General features: G+C 39.8%; 1 long non-coding RNA gene across 1 annotated transcript; it reads left to right on the forward strand.

The window, feature by feature from the left end:
• The first annotated feature begins 7,658 nt into the window (after nucleotides 1–7,658).
• LOC134298057 (uncharacterized) lies at nucleotides 7,659–9,009 on the forward strand. The gene is made up of 3 exons (XR_010005038.1): nucleotides 7,659–7,768; nucleotides 7,869–7,941; nucleotides 8,028–9,009. It is a non-coding gene; the product is annotated as an uncharacterized LOC134298057 (long non-coding RNA).
• Nucleotides 9,010–13,594: the final 4,585 nt, after the last annotated feature.

Below are 13,594 nucleotides of genomic sequence, written 5' to 3' on the forward strand. Positions count from 1 at the left end.
GACATGTGCAGTGTGCATAGGAATTTGTTTGGTTTTTTTTTTTCAAATGATAATTCGGCCCCTCAACAATCTGAGGGACCATGAACCGGCCCTCCACTTAAAAAGTTTGAGGACTCCTGCTCTAGAGACTAGCTGCAGGGCTGAACCATCTCACCCAAACCTACAGAGGAGTCCCAAGCTCCACCCCCAAAACAAGAGCCAGTGGAACATTCCACACAAGAGCAGCAAACCAGGGAATAAGCAGGAGAGAGAAAACCAAGCAAGACATCACAAGTGGGTTTGGATAGGGAAGCGGACAGAAAGGCATTTTTATTTAGTGTCAAATGCATTGCATAAATAAGTATAAAATTGATAAAATAGAGGGAGCGCAAGCAATTAAATAATTTTAGACCAAAATGTGGCAACAGCAACTGCATTGTCTGTAGCTTTAAACAATTCTTTCTCTGTGCATGAGGCAGGGCATTGTGGACAGATGTGGAATTGTTTGTTCTGCTCCACAGTGGCACATGTTGGAGGATTCTTCTAGGTAGTGCTATTTTACCAGGTTGTCTTTTGATCTGCCTACTCCACTTCTGAGTTTGTTCAGGGACTTCCAAGTTGCCCATTCTTGGTTTGCCCCTAGAGACAAACCAAGAAAGAAAGGTGTGAAATAGCATTAAATGGTGTGGCATACATCAGTGCAAAACACAAGTCTGGATAGTTCTGAAAAGCACAGAAGAACACAGAAAGGTTATTTTTAAAAATATACCATTCAGAGTCTCTGAGTTAGCTGACAGAAAGTATACACAATTGGTCTAATTTCATAGCATTTGTAGGTTGGAGAAGAGCTTGCCGGTTTAATAGCATATTTTCTCTGCAGGTGGCCTAATTTCTTTATCTTTTAACTTCTGAAAAAATAATAATAACCAAGAACAACCCAATTTCGGCTAGCTTCTACACTTGCCCTGTTGTTTGGAATTGGCACCTATTGTTCACACATTTCTTTTTGGAGAGTGATACAACTGCCAAATTGCTTTCCATGTTGCCTCCTCATTATTAGTGCTATAGAGATAAATGGGAGGGAGGTGTGTGGGCAAGTCTCACAATTTCTTCTCCTTCTGCTCATCAATTAATTCCAGCCTTATATGTTTTTAAATATATTGGATTTTTTTTTGTGTCAGGAGCGAGAAATTGCAAGTTGCTTCTGGTGTGAGAGAGTTGGCCATCTGCAAGGACGTTGCCCAGAGCACACCTGGATGTTTTGATGTTTTTACCATCGTTGTGAGAGGTTTCTCTCATGTCCCTGCACGGGGAGATGGAGCTGATAGAGGGAGCTCATCCCTGCTCTCCCGGGATTGGATTCGAACCGGCAACCTTCAGGTCAGCAACCCAACCTTCAAGCCATCAGTCCTGCCAGCACAAGGGTTTAACCCATTGTGCCACCAGGGGCTCCTAATATATTGTCTGACCCTGAAAAAACAAAACAAGTAAAAAAAGTAAAAAAGCTTTTATTGCTCGATCTTTCATAGGTGAATAAAAATGTTTCAGATTCCCATATGGGGAAGAGAGTTATTTTTCCATTCTATTCCATTCCATTCTAACCGAGGTACCTGTCTGTCCGATTTTGTGGGATTCTTTCCGGCTTGTTCTTCCTGATGACATGGAGGGGATTCTTGGGTCTGTGAGGGCGACCACTTGCGCTCTGGATCCTTGTCCTTCTTGGCTGGTTAAGCTGGCCAAAGACGGGTTGTTGGATTGGTTTGTGGCTATAATAAATGCCTCCTTGGGCCAGGGGACAGTTCCTTCTTGCTTTAAGCAGGCGGTGGTAAAACCGCTATTAAAAAAGACCTCCCTGGACCCATCTGTATGTAACAACTACAGACCAATTTCCAACCTCCCATTTTTGGGCAAGGTTGTGGAGTGGGTGGTTGCCACGCAGCTCCAGGAATTCCTCGATGACACTGATTTTCTGGACTGCTCGCAGTCTGGCTTCAGGCCTGGGCACAGTACCGAGACGGCTTTGGTCACCTTGGTGGATGACCTCCGCAGGGAGCTGGACAGGGGGAGCGTGACCCTGCTGGTTCTCTTGGACATCTCAGCGGCTTTTGATACCATCGACCATGGTATCCTTCTGGGGAGGCTCTCTGGGATGGGGCTTGGTGGCACGGTTTTGCTGTGGCTCCAGTCCTTCCTGGAGGGTCGTTCCCAGATGGTGATCGTTCCCTGGCCATTGACCTGTGGGGTCCCGCAAGTGTCTATCCTATCCCCCATGCTATTCAACATCTACATGAAACCGCTGGGAGAGGTCATCCTGAGTTTTTGAGGGCGTTGCCATCTCTACGCAGATGACACGCAAATCCACTACTCATTCCCATCTGACTCCAAGGAAGCCCCTCGGATGCTGAACCAGTGCCTGGCCGCTGTGGCGGACTGGATGAGGAGGAACAAGCTAAGGATCAATCCTGACAAGACAGAGGCCCTCTTGGTCAGTCGCTCGTCTGATCGGGGTATCGGGTGGCAACCTGTGCTGGACGGGGTTGCACTCCCCCTGAAATCACAGGTCCGCAGTTTGGGGGTCCTCCTGGACTCAGTGTTGACGCTTGAGGTGCAGGTGTTGGCGGTGGCCGGGAGGGCTTTCGCACAACTAAAACTCATGCGCCAACTGCGACCATATCTCGTGAAGTCTGACTTGACCACAGTGGTCCATGCCTTAGTTACCTCTAGACTGGAGTACTGCAATGCGCTCTACGTGGGGCTTCCCTTGAAGACGGCTCGGAAATTACAATTGGTCCAGCGTTCGGCGGCCAGACTAATAACTGGGACGAGTTACAGGGAGAGATCCACTCCCTTGTTCAAGGAACTCCACTGGCTGCCCTTCATTTTCTGGTCCCAATTCAAGGTGCAGACCATCATCTATAAAGCCCTAAACGGTTTGGGACCCACCTACCTTCGTGACCATATCTCCTATCATAAACCTGCCCGATCTCTTCGATCATCGCCATTGCCGATATCTCAGGCCCGTCTTGTGGGAACAAGGGAGAGGGCCTTCTCTGCTGTGACCCCCGATTGTGGAACTCACTGCCCGGTGAGATTAGGCAAGCCCCCACATTAGCAGCCTTTAAGAAAGACCTGAAAACATGGCTCTTCCGTTGTGCCTTTGGAGAGTAATCACTACATACATCCCTTGGTTTTATTGTTCTTTTGATCTTGTTTAATGTAGTGTATATTTTCTTTTATTGTGTTGTTTAATGTGCTATGATTTGTTGTTCTATTATATTTTGTTTATATTGTATTGTTCTGGGCATGGCCGCATGTAAGCCGCCCCAAGTCCCCGTTGGGGAGATGGTGGCGGGGTATAAATACATATTATTATTATTATTATTATTATTATTATTATTATTATTATTATTATTAGCTATTTCACCCAGGACAGTGATATCTTCACAGACATGCCTACCATCTGATGCTGGGCATCTTGCAATTTTTAACAATGCTATTTGAATACTAAGATTAGCAAAGCAACCTGCATTTTCTCTTAGTTTTCTGATTATTTGAAAACAACAACTGTTAAACACTCCCAGCCTCCCAAATATGTTGTCATTAGGCTGACAGATCTGTAACCATAGCAGAATCAGTAAGCTTCTACTTGTTGTTCACATTCAGGTGTAGTAATTCTTATTCTAAATGTAATAAGCAGATATTGACTGTCTTTAGACTCAGAATCACAGTTCATTGATTGGAGAAGTAAATACTGGCTAAATTAAAGCCATGGCCCACATGTTTCTTTAACATACATTACATCTAAAATAGATTAGAAAATAGTTCAAAAATCCCCAGAATTCCATTATTTTTAGATGTTCTGCATTACACAGTTACTCTGGCAGTAGGTATAATTTTCCTCTAAATTATGGAACAGCACCAGTTGGATAAAACTACCATATATATTCACATATAAGTGAGTGCAGGGATTTGGTCCAAATATACAGACTTTATTATGACCTGTGGATAAACTGAAGGTCATTCCAAAGATTGAGGGAAGCACAAATGTAACCTCAGGAGACCAACTATCTCTGACCATTGCCGCCACCACGTCCCTATCCAGGCATTCAGAAATGCCAGAAATGGTAGCACAAAGGAGAAAGTAGAGGGGTTAATGTTACTTTTATTCTTCTTGAATGCACTAAGTTCTTGCATTTTGCCATTCTATTCATAGAAAGAGAGTGTTCCTTTTTAATAAGAGTTAAGATATAGTATTCATGTTGACCCATGGATAAATTGACCCAGGATTTTTTAGTTGATTCTTTACTGAAATTTCTAGACTTATACATGACTATATAGGATAGAAAAATTCATATTGCTTGAGTGAATGTGACAAGCCCACTCAATTTATGACTCACAAAGTCAAACATAGCCTTCCAGACACCTTTTGTACTCTGCCAAGGCCTTCACAAATGTCCTGCGTTTACATTCAGGCCTGGCACCCCCCCCCCCCCCCCCCAAATGTATTCTTGAGCCCACACCTAATTCTTGCCCTGGATTTCCCTTTCATTTCTTTTCTCCATTTTAGGTTCCACAAGCTTATCACTATTTCAACATATGGTGCCATATAACTGGTGATATCTGGGTATTATCACTCACCTGGATTTTGCTATCATAGATAATTGCCAACATATGGGGTGTTTCATCGCACTTGTCTGTACCTAGTGATCAAAGAAGACATTGTAGCTCTTTTGAATAAAGATATCATAGAACATATTCAATGTCAATACTGGGCTTTTCTCCATTTTTTTGTAGTCCTGAAGAGGGATGGAAGGTTGCAACTGTAACAGAGGTCATCTGTTATATCTTTATGAAGAAATTCAGAATGATCATGTTGTCAGCAGTCTTGGCCTTTTAAATAATAAGAATATTACTAATAAACAATTTACTTTTTAAATTGGCAAAACTTTGAATTTTGAGTATGCTTTAGTTGTGAACTCCTTTGTGGCAGGAGGTTTATTATTATTTTTATGTTTATTTATATTCTGCTTTTTCTCTCCACAAGGAGACTCAAAGCGGTTAGATGGATTACATTGCACTTTTAGTTGCATCCAGCTCTAAGATTTTATATGTTCACATGACTGATTTGCAGAGATTGATCTGAAGGATGCTTACTTTCACGTAGCTATCACACTTTAAAAAGGAAAATTTCTATGGTTTAACGTGGGTCAGCAGTTATATCAGTACAAACTACTATTTGGATTGTCCACAGCATGAGATGCATTCATCACCAAAGGTCAGGTCCTCTTCTTTTCATGCTTCATCATTTTTTTCTCCTTGTGATATTAATTGTTAGAATTCAAGAAAGCAGAATCAACTACATCCTACTCACACCCTGGTGGCCACAATTACTTGTGTCTCATAGAATGTCCACACTTTTTCACTGAACCAGGGCAGAGTTTGAAACTCACATATTCACTATCTTCACTAATAGCTTGGAGAATTCATTTATGCTAGATCTGGATGTTCTTTCTGTTTTAAAATAACAATGAAAGCTTTTGAAATCTGTCACATTGAAATAAAATTGTTTTGGTTTATTTGCTGTCATCTAACCAATGTTGTTTCAGTGGTTCTAGACATCTCAACAATACTATGAATTATCCTTTCTCTCCAAAAGCTTCCTTGTCTCTCCTAGTCCATAGTTGGGCTACTGGACCATACCAACCATCTTCTTCTATTCCTGCAATGGTTTCAGGATGTTACAATTAAGCCCCTTTTCTATTGATTGTTTCACCTCTATTCTACACTGCCATGGTAAGTGTTCATAGACCTTTTTCAAATTATGTCAAACCATTTTGAGGCATTTACTGCAATTTGTATATGTCTTTTTATTCTTAAACTGCTTTACTTAAATGAAGTTCCCTTTGCATATTGTGCATTTGTGAAATTGAACTTTCAGCCTCAGGATAAGACCAGTCTTACCTTATCTTTCAGTATGATAAAGGTGTGCTTTGGCCTTACAGCTCTTTTTTGCCCAAAGTCCATCTAGGTCTTCCTGCATCTCAACAGAACTGTTCCTTATTTTTTGTGTGCAAGATGAGCTTTGCCCCTCTAACTCCAGCACACTACAGTCTATCTGATTCTTTGAGTGTCATGGAAGACTTGTACATATTTCCTATTTTCATTCCAAATTTTTTATAACTGGGATGTTGAGACTATTAAAATAACCAGTCATATGGCTAAGTAGTCTGAGTTTCACAGACTGAATAGCTGTTCCACCAGGAGAGTGGCAACATCTGTGGCTTTGCTTCAGATATCCCTCCACCTTCCATTTCTAGGACTGTTCTATGGTTCTTGCTTTTACCTTTATAAAGCATTACAGACTGGATGCCAGATCCCATAAGGATGTTCCATTTCCACTTTCATCTACTGTCAATTGACTTGACCTGTCCAGTATTAATCAATCATATGTTTGAAGTTCTGAAAAACAGATTGCTTATCTGAAGCCATTACTCTTTAAATATTATGCCACTTAAGACTCTTCTTTTTTGCAGGACCATCCCCTGTGAGTGTACTTGAGAATGGCTCTGGAGCACTGGAACATGAATATAGTAGGAGATGAGTGAGTCTACAAACATTAAATCTAATTGGCTTTGGAACATTATAATGTGAGTGTCTACATAGCTGCAAGGCCCATGTGCATAAGTGTACGGTTGACCACTCGAAGAGCCAGCTGCATATAAGCAAACCATCATTAGATTCTAGAATGAAATGATGAAAATATTTCAGTGAATTGGTTTGTAGAATTTAGCCTTTTGCTGCAGAGCAGAACCGCTAGAAACTTGTATTGATAGGCCAACAAAATGATAAGAACATGTGAAGTACTATAAGAAAAAATGGGTTCCCAAGGGCTTAAACTAACAATTGTCCATTAATGCAATAATATCAATGTATTAAATATCATTAAACATTGTATTATATACAATAAATGAATATAAATTTCAGATAAATGGTTACAAATGACAATCAAACCGTTGCATTCACAGTATGATTAGTGGTAGTTACATTCACAATGGAATAAACTTTCTTGTTTATTTTCTTGTTTCTTCATAAAAGAAGAGTCGACCCCTGATCCACAATTGGTTTCGACTACCTATAGTCTTCATCTGGTGGTAAAGTCTGCAAGTATTGGGTAACATTAATACAATTGTACAAAGTGTTTTCTGGCTTAGTAAAATTAACAACTAATGTATATCGGTCAGACAGGCAGGGAAATCAAACTTCAAATTACAGAACATAAAAGATCAGCAATCATTCTATTGATTTTATTTTTTTACAAGCATTTCGGAGATTTGAACCATAGCCCTGAGTCACTTCGGGTCCAGATTCTAGAAGTTGTTACTCCTTCTAAGGCAGGCCCGTAGCCAGGATTTTGTTTTGGGAAGGGCTGGGATTTTGGTTTGGGGGGGGGGGGCTGAAGCCCCTCAAGGCCCCCCCCCCCCAGACAACATGCCTGTTCTAAGGGTATAGATTTTCAGACCAAATTATTACAACGTGAATCATTTTGGATTTTCACTCTCCAGACTGAATTCCCTAAAGGTTTGAATGATACCAACTCCTATGACTGTTTTTAATAAATCTGTTGTATTTCTTTAAATGCGACTCATGAGTTCAATGCTACACACTGCTTTGTAGAATACCTGTGTGAGATTCTTTGCTATTTAAACAACAGGCTGAGCCATTTTGGCTCATACTCGCAGTAGAATAAAACTTGAATGCAGAGTATCATTGATTTGAAACAGAACGCTTTGTAAGTATAGACATAATATCTTTTCATTATTTTATTTTTATCCATTCTGTGTTTAATGTATCAAGAGAACAACTTGTAAGCCACTGTATGTTCCCAATAGGTTCCACAGTATCTATGAAAGACTTTACGGTTCACTGAGTACATTCTTGAATTGTTTGAACTAAATAACAAAAGTAAGTAGTATGCATTAATAGTCGTTAATTTTACTAAGCCAGAAAACACTTTGTACAATTGTACTAATGTTGCTCAATATTTGCAGACCCTATCACCAGACGAAGACTATAGGTAGTCGAAACCGGTTGTGGATCAGGGGTCTAATTCTTCTTTTATGAAGAAACAGGAAAATAAACAAGAAGGTTTATTCCATTGTGAATGTAACTACCATTCATCATACTGTGAATGCAACATTTGATTGTCATTTGTAACTATTTATCTGAAATTTATATTCATTTATTGTATATAGTACAATGTTTAATGATATTTAATACATTGATATTATTCCATTAGAGGACACTTGTTAGTTCAAGAACATGTGAAGATCACTGCAGGATTAGCCCAAAGGCTTATAGTCTCTTCTCCATAATAGCTAAGCAGTAGTTCATAAGCACAACACAAGACCAATAGCACTCCTGTGCTATTTATCCCAGCCACAGATAATGAAGTAAGCTGCCTTTGGTGCTCTAGGTAATACATAGCTATCAAGGCTAGTAGCATTTGATTGGCAAATCCTCCATGAATTTGTCTAATAACTTTTTAAAGCTATTTGGATTGATGGCCATCACTGACATCAGTGAATTTCCCAGACTATGTGTCATTTCCTAAATCTCACACCATTCAGCATAATTGGATGAACTCAGGTCATGTATCTCAGAACAGATTACCAAAACCAAAATGATATACTCAGAAACATTGAATTATGTCATGTGATTCAGGCTAAGCCACATGTTATGGGACCAGGCCACAAACAACATACAGAACACTTGTGCATCCATGAAAGACAATTCTGTGTTCTTTGTTTTTCCATTGAACTGATCTTTTAAACTGTCATGAAAATGTACCTTTTAAATATAATCCATGCACTCGTATATATTTATCTTTTCCTGTCAAAAATGTTATTGCAAAGTTTATGATTATTTTCATTTTAAAACATAATGATAGCACAGTACACAGTCTGCTGAATGCAAGCCAAAGTGTTTTTAAGAGCTCAGTTTTTCAGTATAAAGCATCCATTTATCACTGGAGCGCCTTGTTAGAAAGTTGTTTTTGCTCTTAGCACTAAATGAATGTTCAATTTCCAGACTTATAGAAATGGAGCTAAAAACATTGCAAACCGGATGACTTTAAATCATAACACAGTGTAGTGGACCAAGAAATCTACATAGTCTTCAACATAAATCAGCCTTCAGCTTGCAACTTCAGTGAATTTCATTTTGGGAAAATACTTTTGCAACTGGAGTTTCATTTTCTAGAGTCTAGGATCTAGATGTTTTTGGACAGTGGAACCAATAATTCTTATCTTATTAGTAGAGATTTCTGAAAAGTATATGCTGGAAGATTGGATGGAAGGGAAGCTGCATTTTTATCAAAATACCAGGTTATCCAGCTATTCTTTTGTTTTCAGTGGAACTTAGTTGTGGGTAAAAATGTAAAATTATTCCAAAAATGGCACTATTAATGGTATACAGAGAGGTTACTGTGCAAGAACCTGGGAAGCACTGGTCCCATCATTACGCAGAGTAAAGCCTTTTGTCTCAGGTGGCAGATGCTAGGAGGCTATAGTAGGGTGGTTAATGAATCAATGCTTGAACTGTGAATGGGAAATGCCATTTTGGTTTCTACTTTAGAAAACAAAATATATTGGCTTAAGCCCGAACCTGTGAAAGAAAAGGTATGTTTAAAATGTATGGTAGCCCTCCAAAATTTCATTGGTGAAAATTAAAACTTCTGTAGCCAAGCAACATTAGAGTATGAATAAGATGACAAAAGTTATTAATTGGGAAGAATAGACATGTTAGGAGAGTACACAGCATTTTGTTTTTCTCCGAGCCTACTGGGAAATGCAGGAATCCTCTGCATCTTTCCATTTCTTCTTGGCTGAGTTTGAGTGCAAACTATTTTACCTTTTAACTCAGTTGACAACAATTGAAACAAGGTGAGGACAAAGAAGAAAGTCAGATGATGAGAGAGAAACTGGAAAATGTAAAAAGCAGCTGAAAATGTGGGATTTTAGAGGATTCCAACTGATGCTGCCAAATTGGTAAAGTTGTAGGGTATGCCTAGGTGTAGAAAGGCTATGGTCCTCATCACATTAGGTTTCTAACATGGGTGACAGTGAGGGGATTTGCTGGGTATCATGGCGAATCCGTGAGGCAGCGGGGGAATCTGCCATCCCGTGTCCCAGAGCGCTCGCAGTGCCACCTTGTCATTACACAGGGTCGCTGCCCAGCTTCCCCCTATGCTGTCCCCATTGCTGACAATGAGAACACAGGAGGCCTCCTGTGTTCTCATTACTCTGTCATAGGACGCTTCCATCACAGTTTGTGGATGGAGTTATGCTGGGATTCAGTGGAATCTGGCGGGCTCCATCCCTGAACTGTGCGGAAAGTGTCCCATGACGGTTATGTTTGCCCCTGTGATGAAGTGGTAAGTCGGACCCTAAAGAAGTAGCAGTGAAGACATATTACCTCACAACCTCTGAGGATGCCTGCCATAGATGTGGGTGAAACATCAGGAGAGAATACTTCTGGAACATGGCCAAATGGCTCAGAAAACACACAACAACCCTGTGATTCCGGCCATGAAAGCCTTTGACAGTGAAGACATATATTCTTGGCACAATGAAGATGTAGACTAGCTATTAAGTTTAACTGGGAGGGAGAAATTCATAAATTATTATCATAAGGTGATTAACTTTTGGTGAATCAAAGGTGTCACAAGCTAATCAATACATCCCATCTGCTATGAAAGGTTGAAGTCATGAGACTTGTGGATTTTGCGGCTGACCTAAGACTACAAAAATGAGAATGGCTGAAACCCAACAGACCACAAAACAAGAATAGTAGCTTGCATTTAGTGTGGTGGGATACCATATGAGGCTAATGTATACATGGCATTATGTAAACAAATGGAATTGGTTCAAACACACACAATAACACACTATACATGTGGAAATAGCTTCATACTGATGTGAGCCACCCATCTGAGAAGTATATTTCTCAATAGAAGGATACAAAGGTGACGAAAAATGGCCATCCTTTGTACAAGTTCTGCCACTTTGTTCTGATCATAGAAGAGTGTGGTTTCTAGGATTTAATAAGCATTGTTGCCTACATTTTGAATAAAAGATCTGTACTTTATAGAAAGCTCACATAATTCCAGATTCATTCACATAAGAGTACTGAATGACACACGACAAAAGACACCAGAGAAATATAGATGGAAATGAGAAATTTAATTGTACCCTCCATCTCTATACAAATAAGAGTCTCATGATATAAGATACCGTTGATACCCCATTTGCACGAAAGGGAAAGTTTTCCTTTCACTTTTCATTTAGGAATTTCTTTATTATTGGGGATTTCACATGGACTTTTGTTGTATTTCTTTGCCTTATTTTGTTTTTTGCTCAATTGAATGCAAGTACAATATCTTATGCTTCAGACACTGGGATGATATGAAACTCCAGTAAGACTGTCTGATCCATAAATAAAACTGACACATGTCAAAATAGTCAGTTGCGTCTTCTTTCAAGGACAATAATTGACACAACTAAGCAGTCTGTAACTGCATTCGCCGCCTATGATTTTTTGACAGAAGAGGCCTTGTTTGCGTAAATCCGTTGAATACAGATGGGAGTGTGATTACATCGCTTACAAAAGGAGAGACTGAATACAAATTTGGGAGGGATAGAAAGTGTTTAATATCTTTTATTGTTTTCATCAGAATTCCCAATCTCATTCAGGCAGATGGCTCTGATCTTTATATCCATGTTCAAAAGGAACAGAAGGACAATGAAAAAAGGGCTCTTTGAGCAAAGAACGGATTCTGTTATCACATTACAAGTGCAGGTCCATTTGGAACCCTATTCATTCATAATGATCAGTGTAAGGTTTTTGTTAGATACCTTCCATGGTTGGAATAGAATTGTTCTTGGGCTATATGTGTGTGTGAGGAAGTGAGTGAAAGAGACAACTGAATCTCATAAGGGGAAAAAAGAAGAAATGTGCAAGTGAAAATCAGATCAGAAAAGCAGACAAGGCAGGAACTTGGTAGCATAACCCTGCTTTTATATTTAAATTAGCATGATATTTATGCAGGTTTCCACACATAACATCTTGCATCAGAGCTCTTTGTACATAAAACAAGTTGGCAAACATTGGATAAGAAGCAAGTATTTTTTGCTTCTTATTTTTTATATATATATATATATATATATATATATATATATATATATATAAAAATCCGGTCACTTTTGGATTTGAACATGCCTTGACTTATATGATGGGAGGCATAACAAAGCAAAATGTCCATACATTCTTGATGCTTCTGGGGAGGAGGAGCTGAGGAGCCTTATAGCCAAGGTGAAAGAAGAAAGTGTAAACGCTGGGTTGCAGTTAAACATAAAAAAAACAAGATGATGGCAACCAGACTGATTGATAATTGGCAAATAGAGGAAGAAAATACGGAGGTAGTGACAGACTGTATTTCTAGGCACGAAGATTACTGCAGATGCAGACTGCAGCCAGGAAATCAGAAGACGTTTACTTCTTGGGAGGAGAGCAATGGCCAACCTGGATAAAATAGTGAAGAGTAGAGACATCACACTGGCAACAAAGGTCCGCACAGTTAAAGCAATAGTATTCCCCATAGTAACCTATGGATGCAAGAGCTGGACCATAAGGAAGGTTGAGCGAAGGAAGATAGACGCTTTTGAACTATGGTGTTGGAAGAAAATTCTGAGAGTGCCTTGGACCACAAGAAGATCCAACCAGTCCATACTCCAGGAAATAAAGGCTGACTGCTCATCGAAGAAAAGGATATTAGAGGCAAAGTACTTTGGCCACATAATGAGAAGACAAGAAAGCTTGGAGATGAGAATGATGCTGGGGAAAAAGGAAGAGGGGCCGACCAAGGGCAAGATGGATGGATGGTATCTTTGCAGTAACTGGCTTGACCTTGAAGGAACTGGGGTTGGCAACGACCGACAGGGAGCTCTGGTGTAGGCTGGTCCATGAGGTCACGAAGAGTCGGAAGCGATTGAACGAACAAACAACAATAACAACAATGTAGTTTGAAACTATGGTCAGTGTAGACTCATATAATGCAGTTAAATTTTATTACAGTATATGAGTCTACACTGACCATATAATGCAGTTTCAAACTGCTTTATAAGCCAGTGTAGGTGGGGTCTAGGACGTACAAAGCACTAGAAGATCTGGTTCAAGCATCTGTTAAAAGAAGATGGTTACACAAAACATGATGATGTTTGGTGATGATGTTTTGCACTGGAAATAATTATAGCAACTGAGCCCAGGGGAGAACTCATCAAACATAGGTCCAGAACAATATTATTAAATCTGGAGCTCCTTCTGTTTCTCTATACTCACAAAACTGTGCTTTTGTTTGGTCAGGGCTCTTAAATCTGAGTCACTTGAGGGTTTTGACTTCATGGCCATCTTGAAAATGTGTTCCCAAACCTGGCTGTGAATGTTTAGAGTTTTGAACAGATTCCTTGGTTTGGCTCCTATGCCATTCCAGGTGCATTGGACCTTCAAAAATAATTTTGAAAGAGAATTGTGTCAAGCCACTTTGAAGGAGGAGGAGAGG

The sequence above is a fragment of the Anolis carolinensis genome, chromosome 3 (assembly GCF_035594765.1).
Source record: "Anolis carolinensis isolate JA03-04 chromosome 3, rAnoCar3.1.pri, whole genome shotgun sequence".
Taxonomy (NCBI): domain Eukaryota; kingdom Metazoa; phylum Chordata; class Lepidosauria; order Squamata; family Dactyloidae; genus Anolis; species Anolis carolinensis.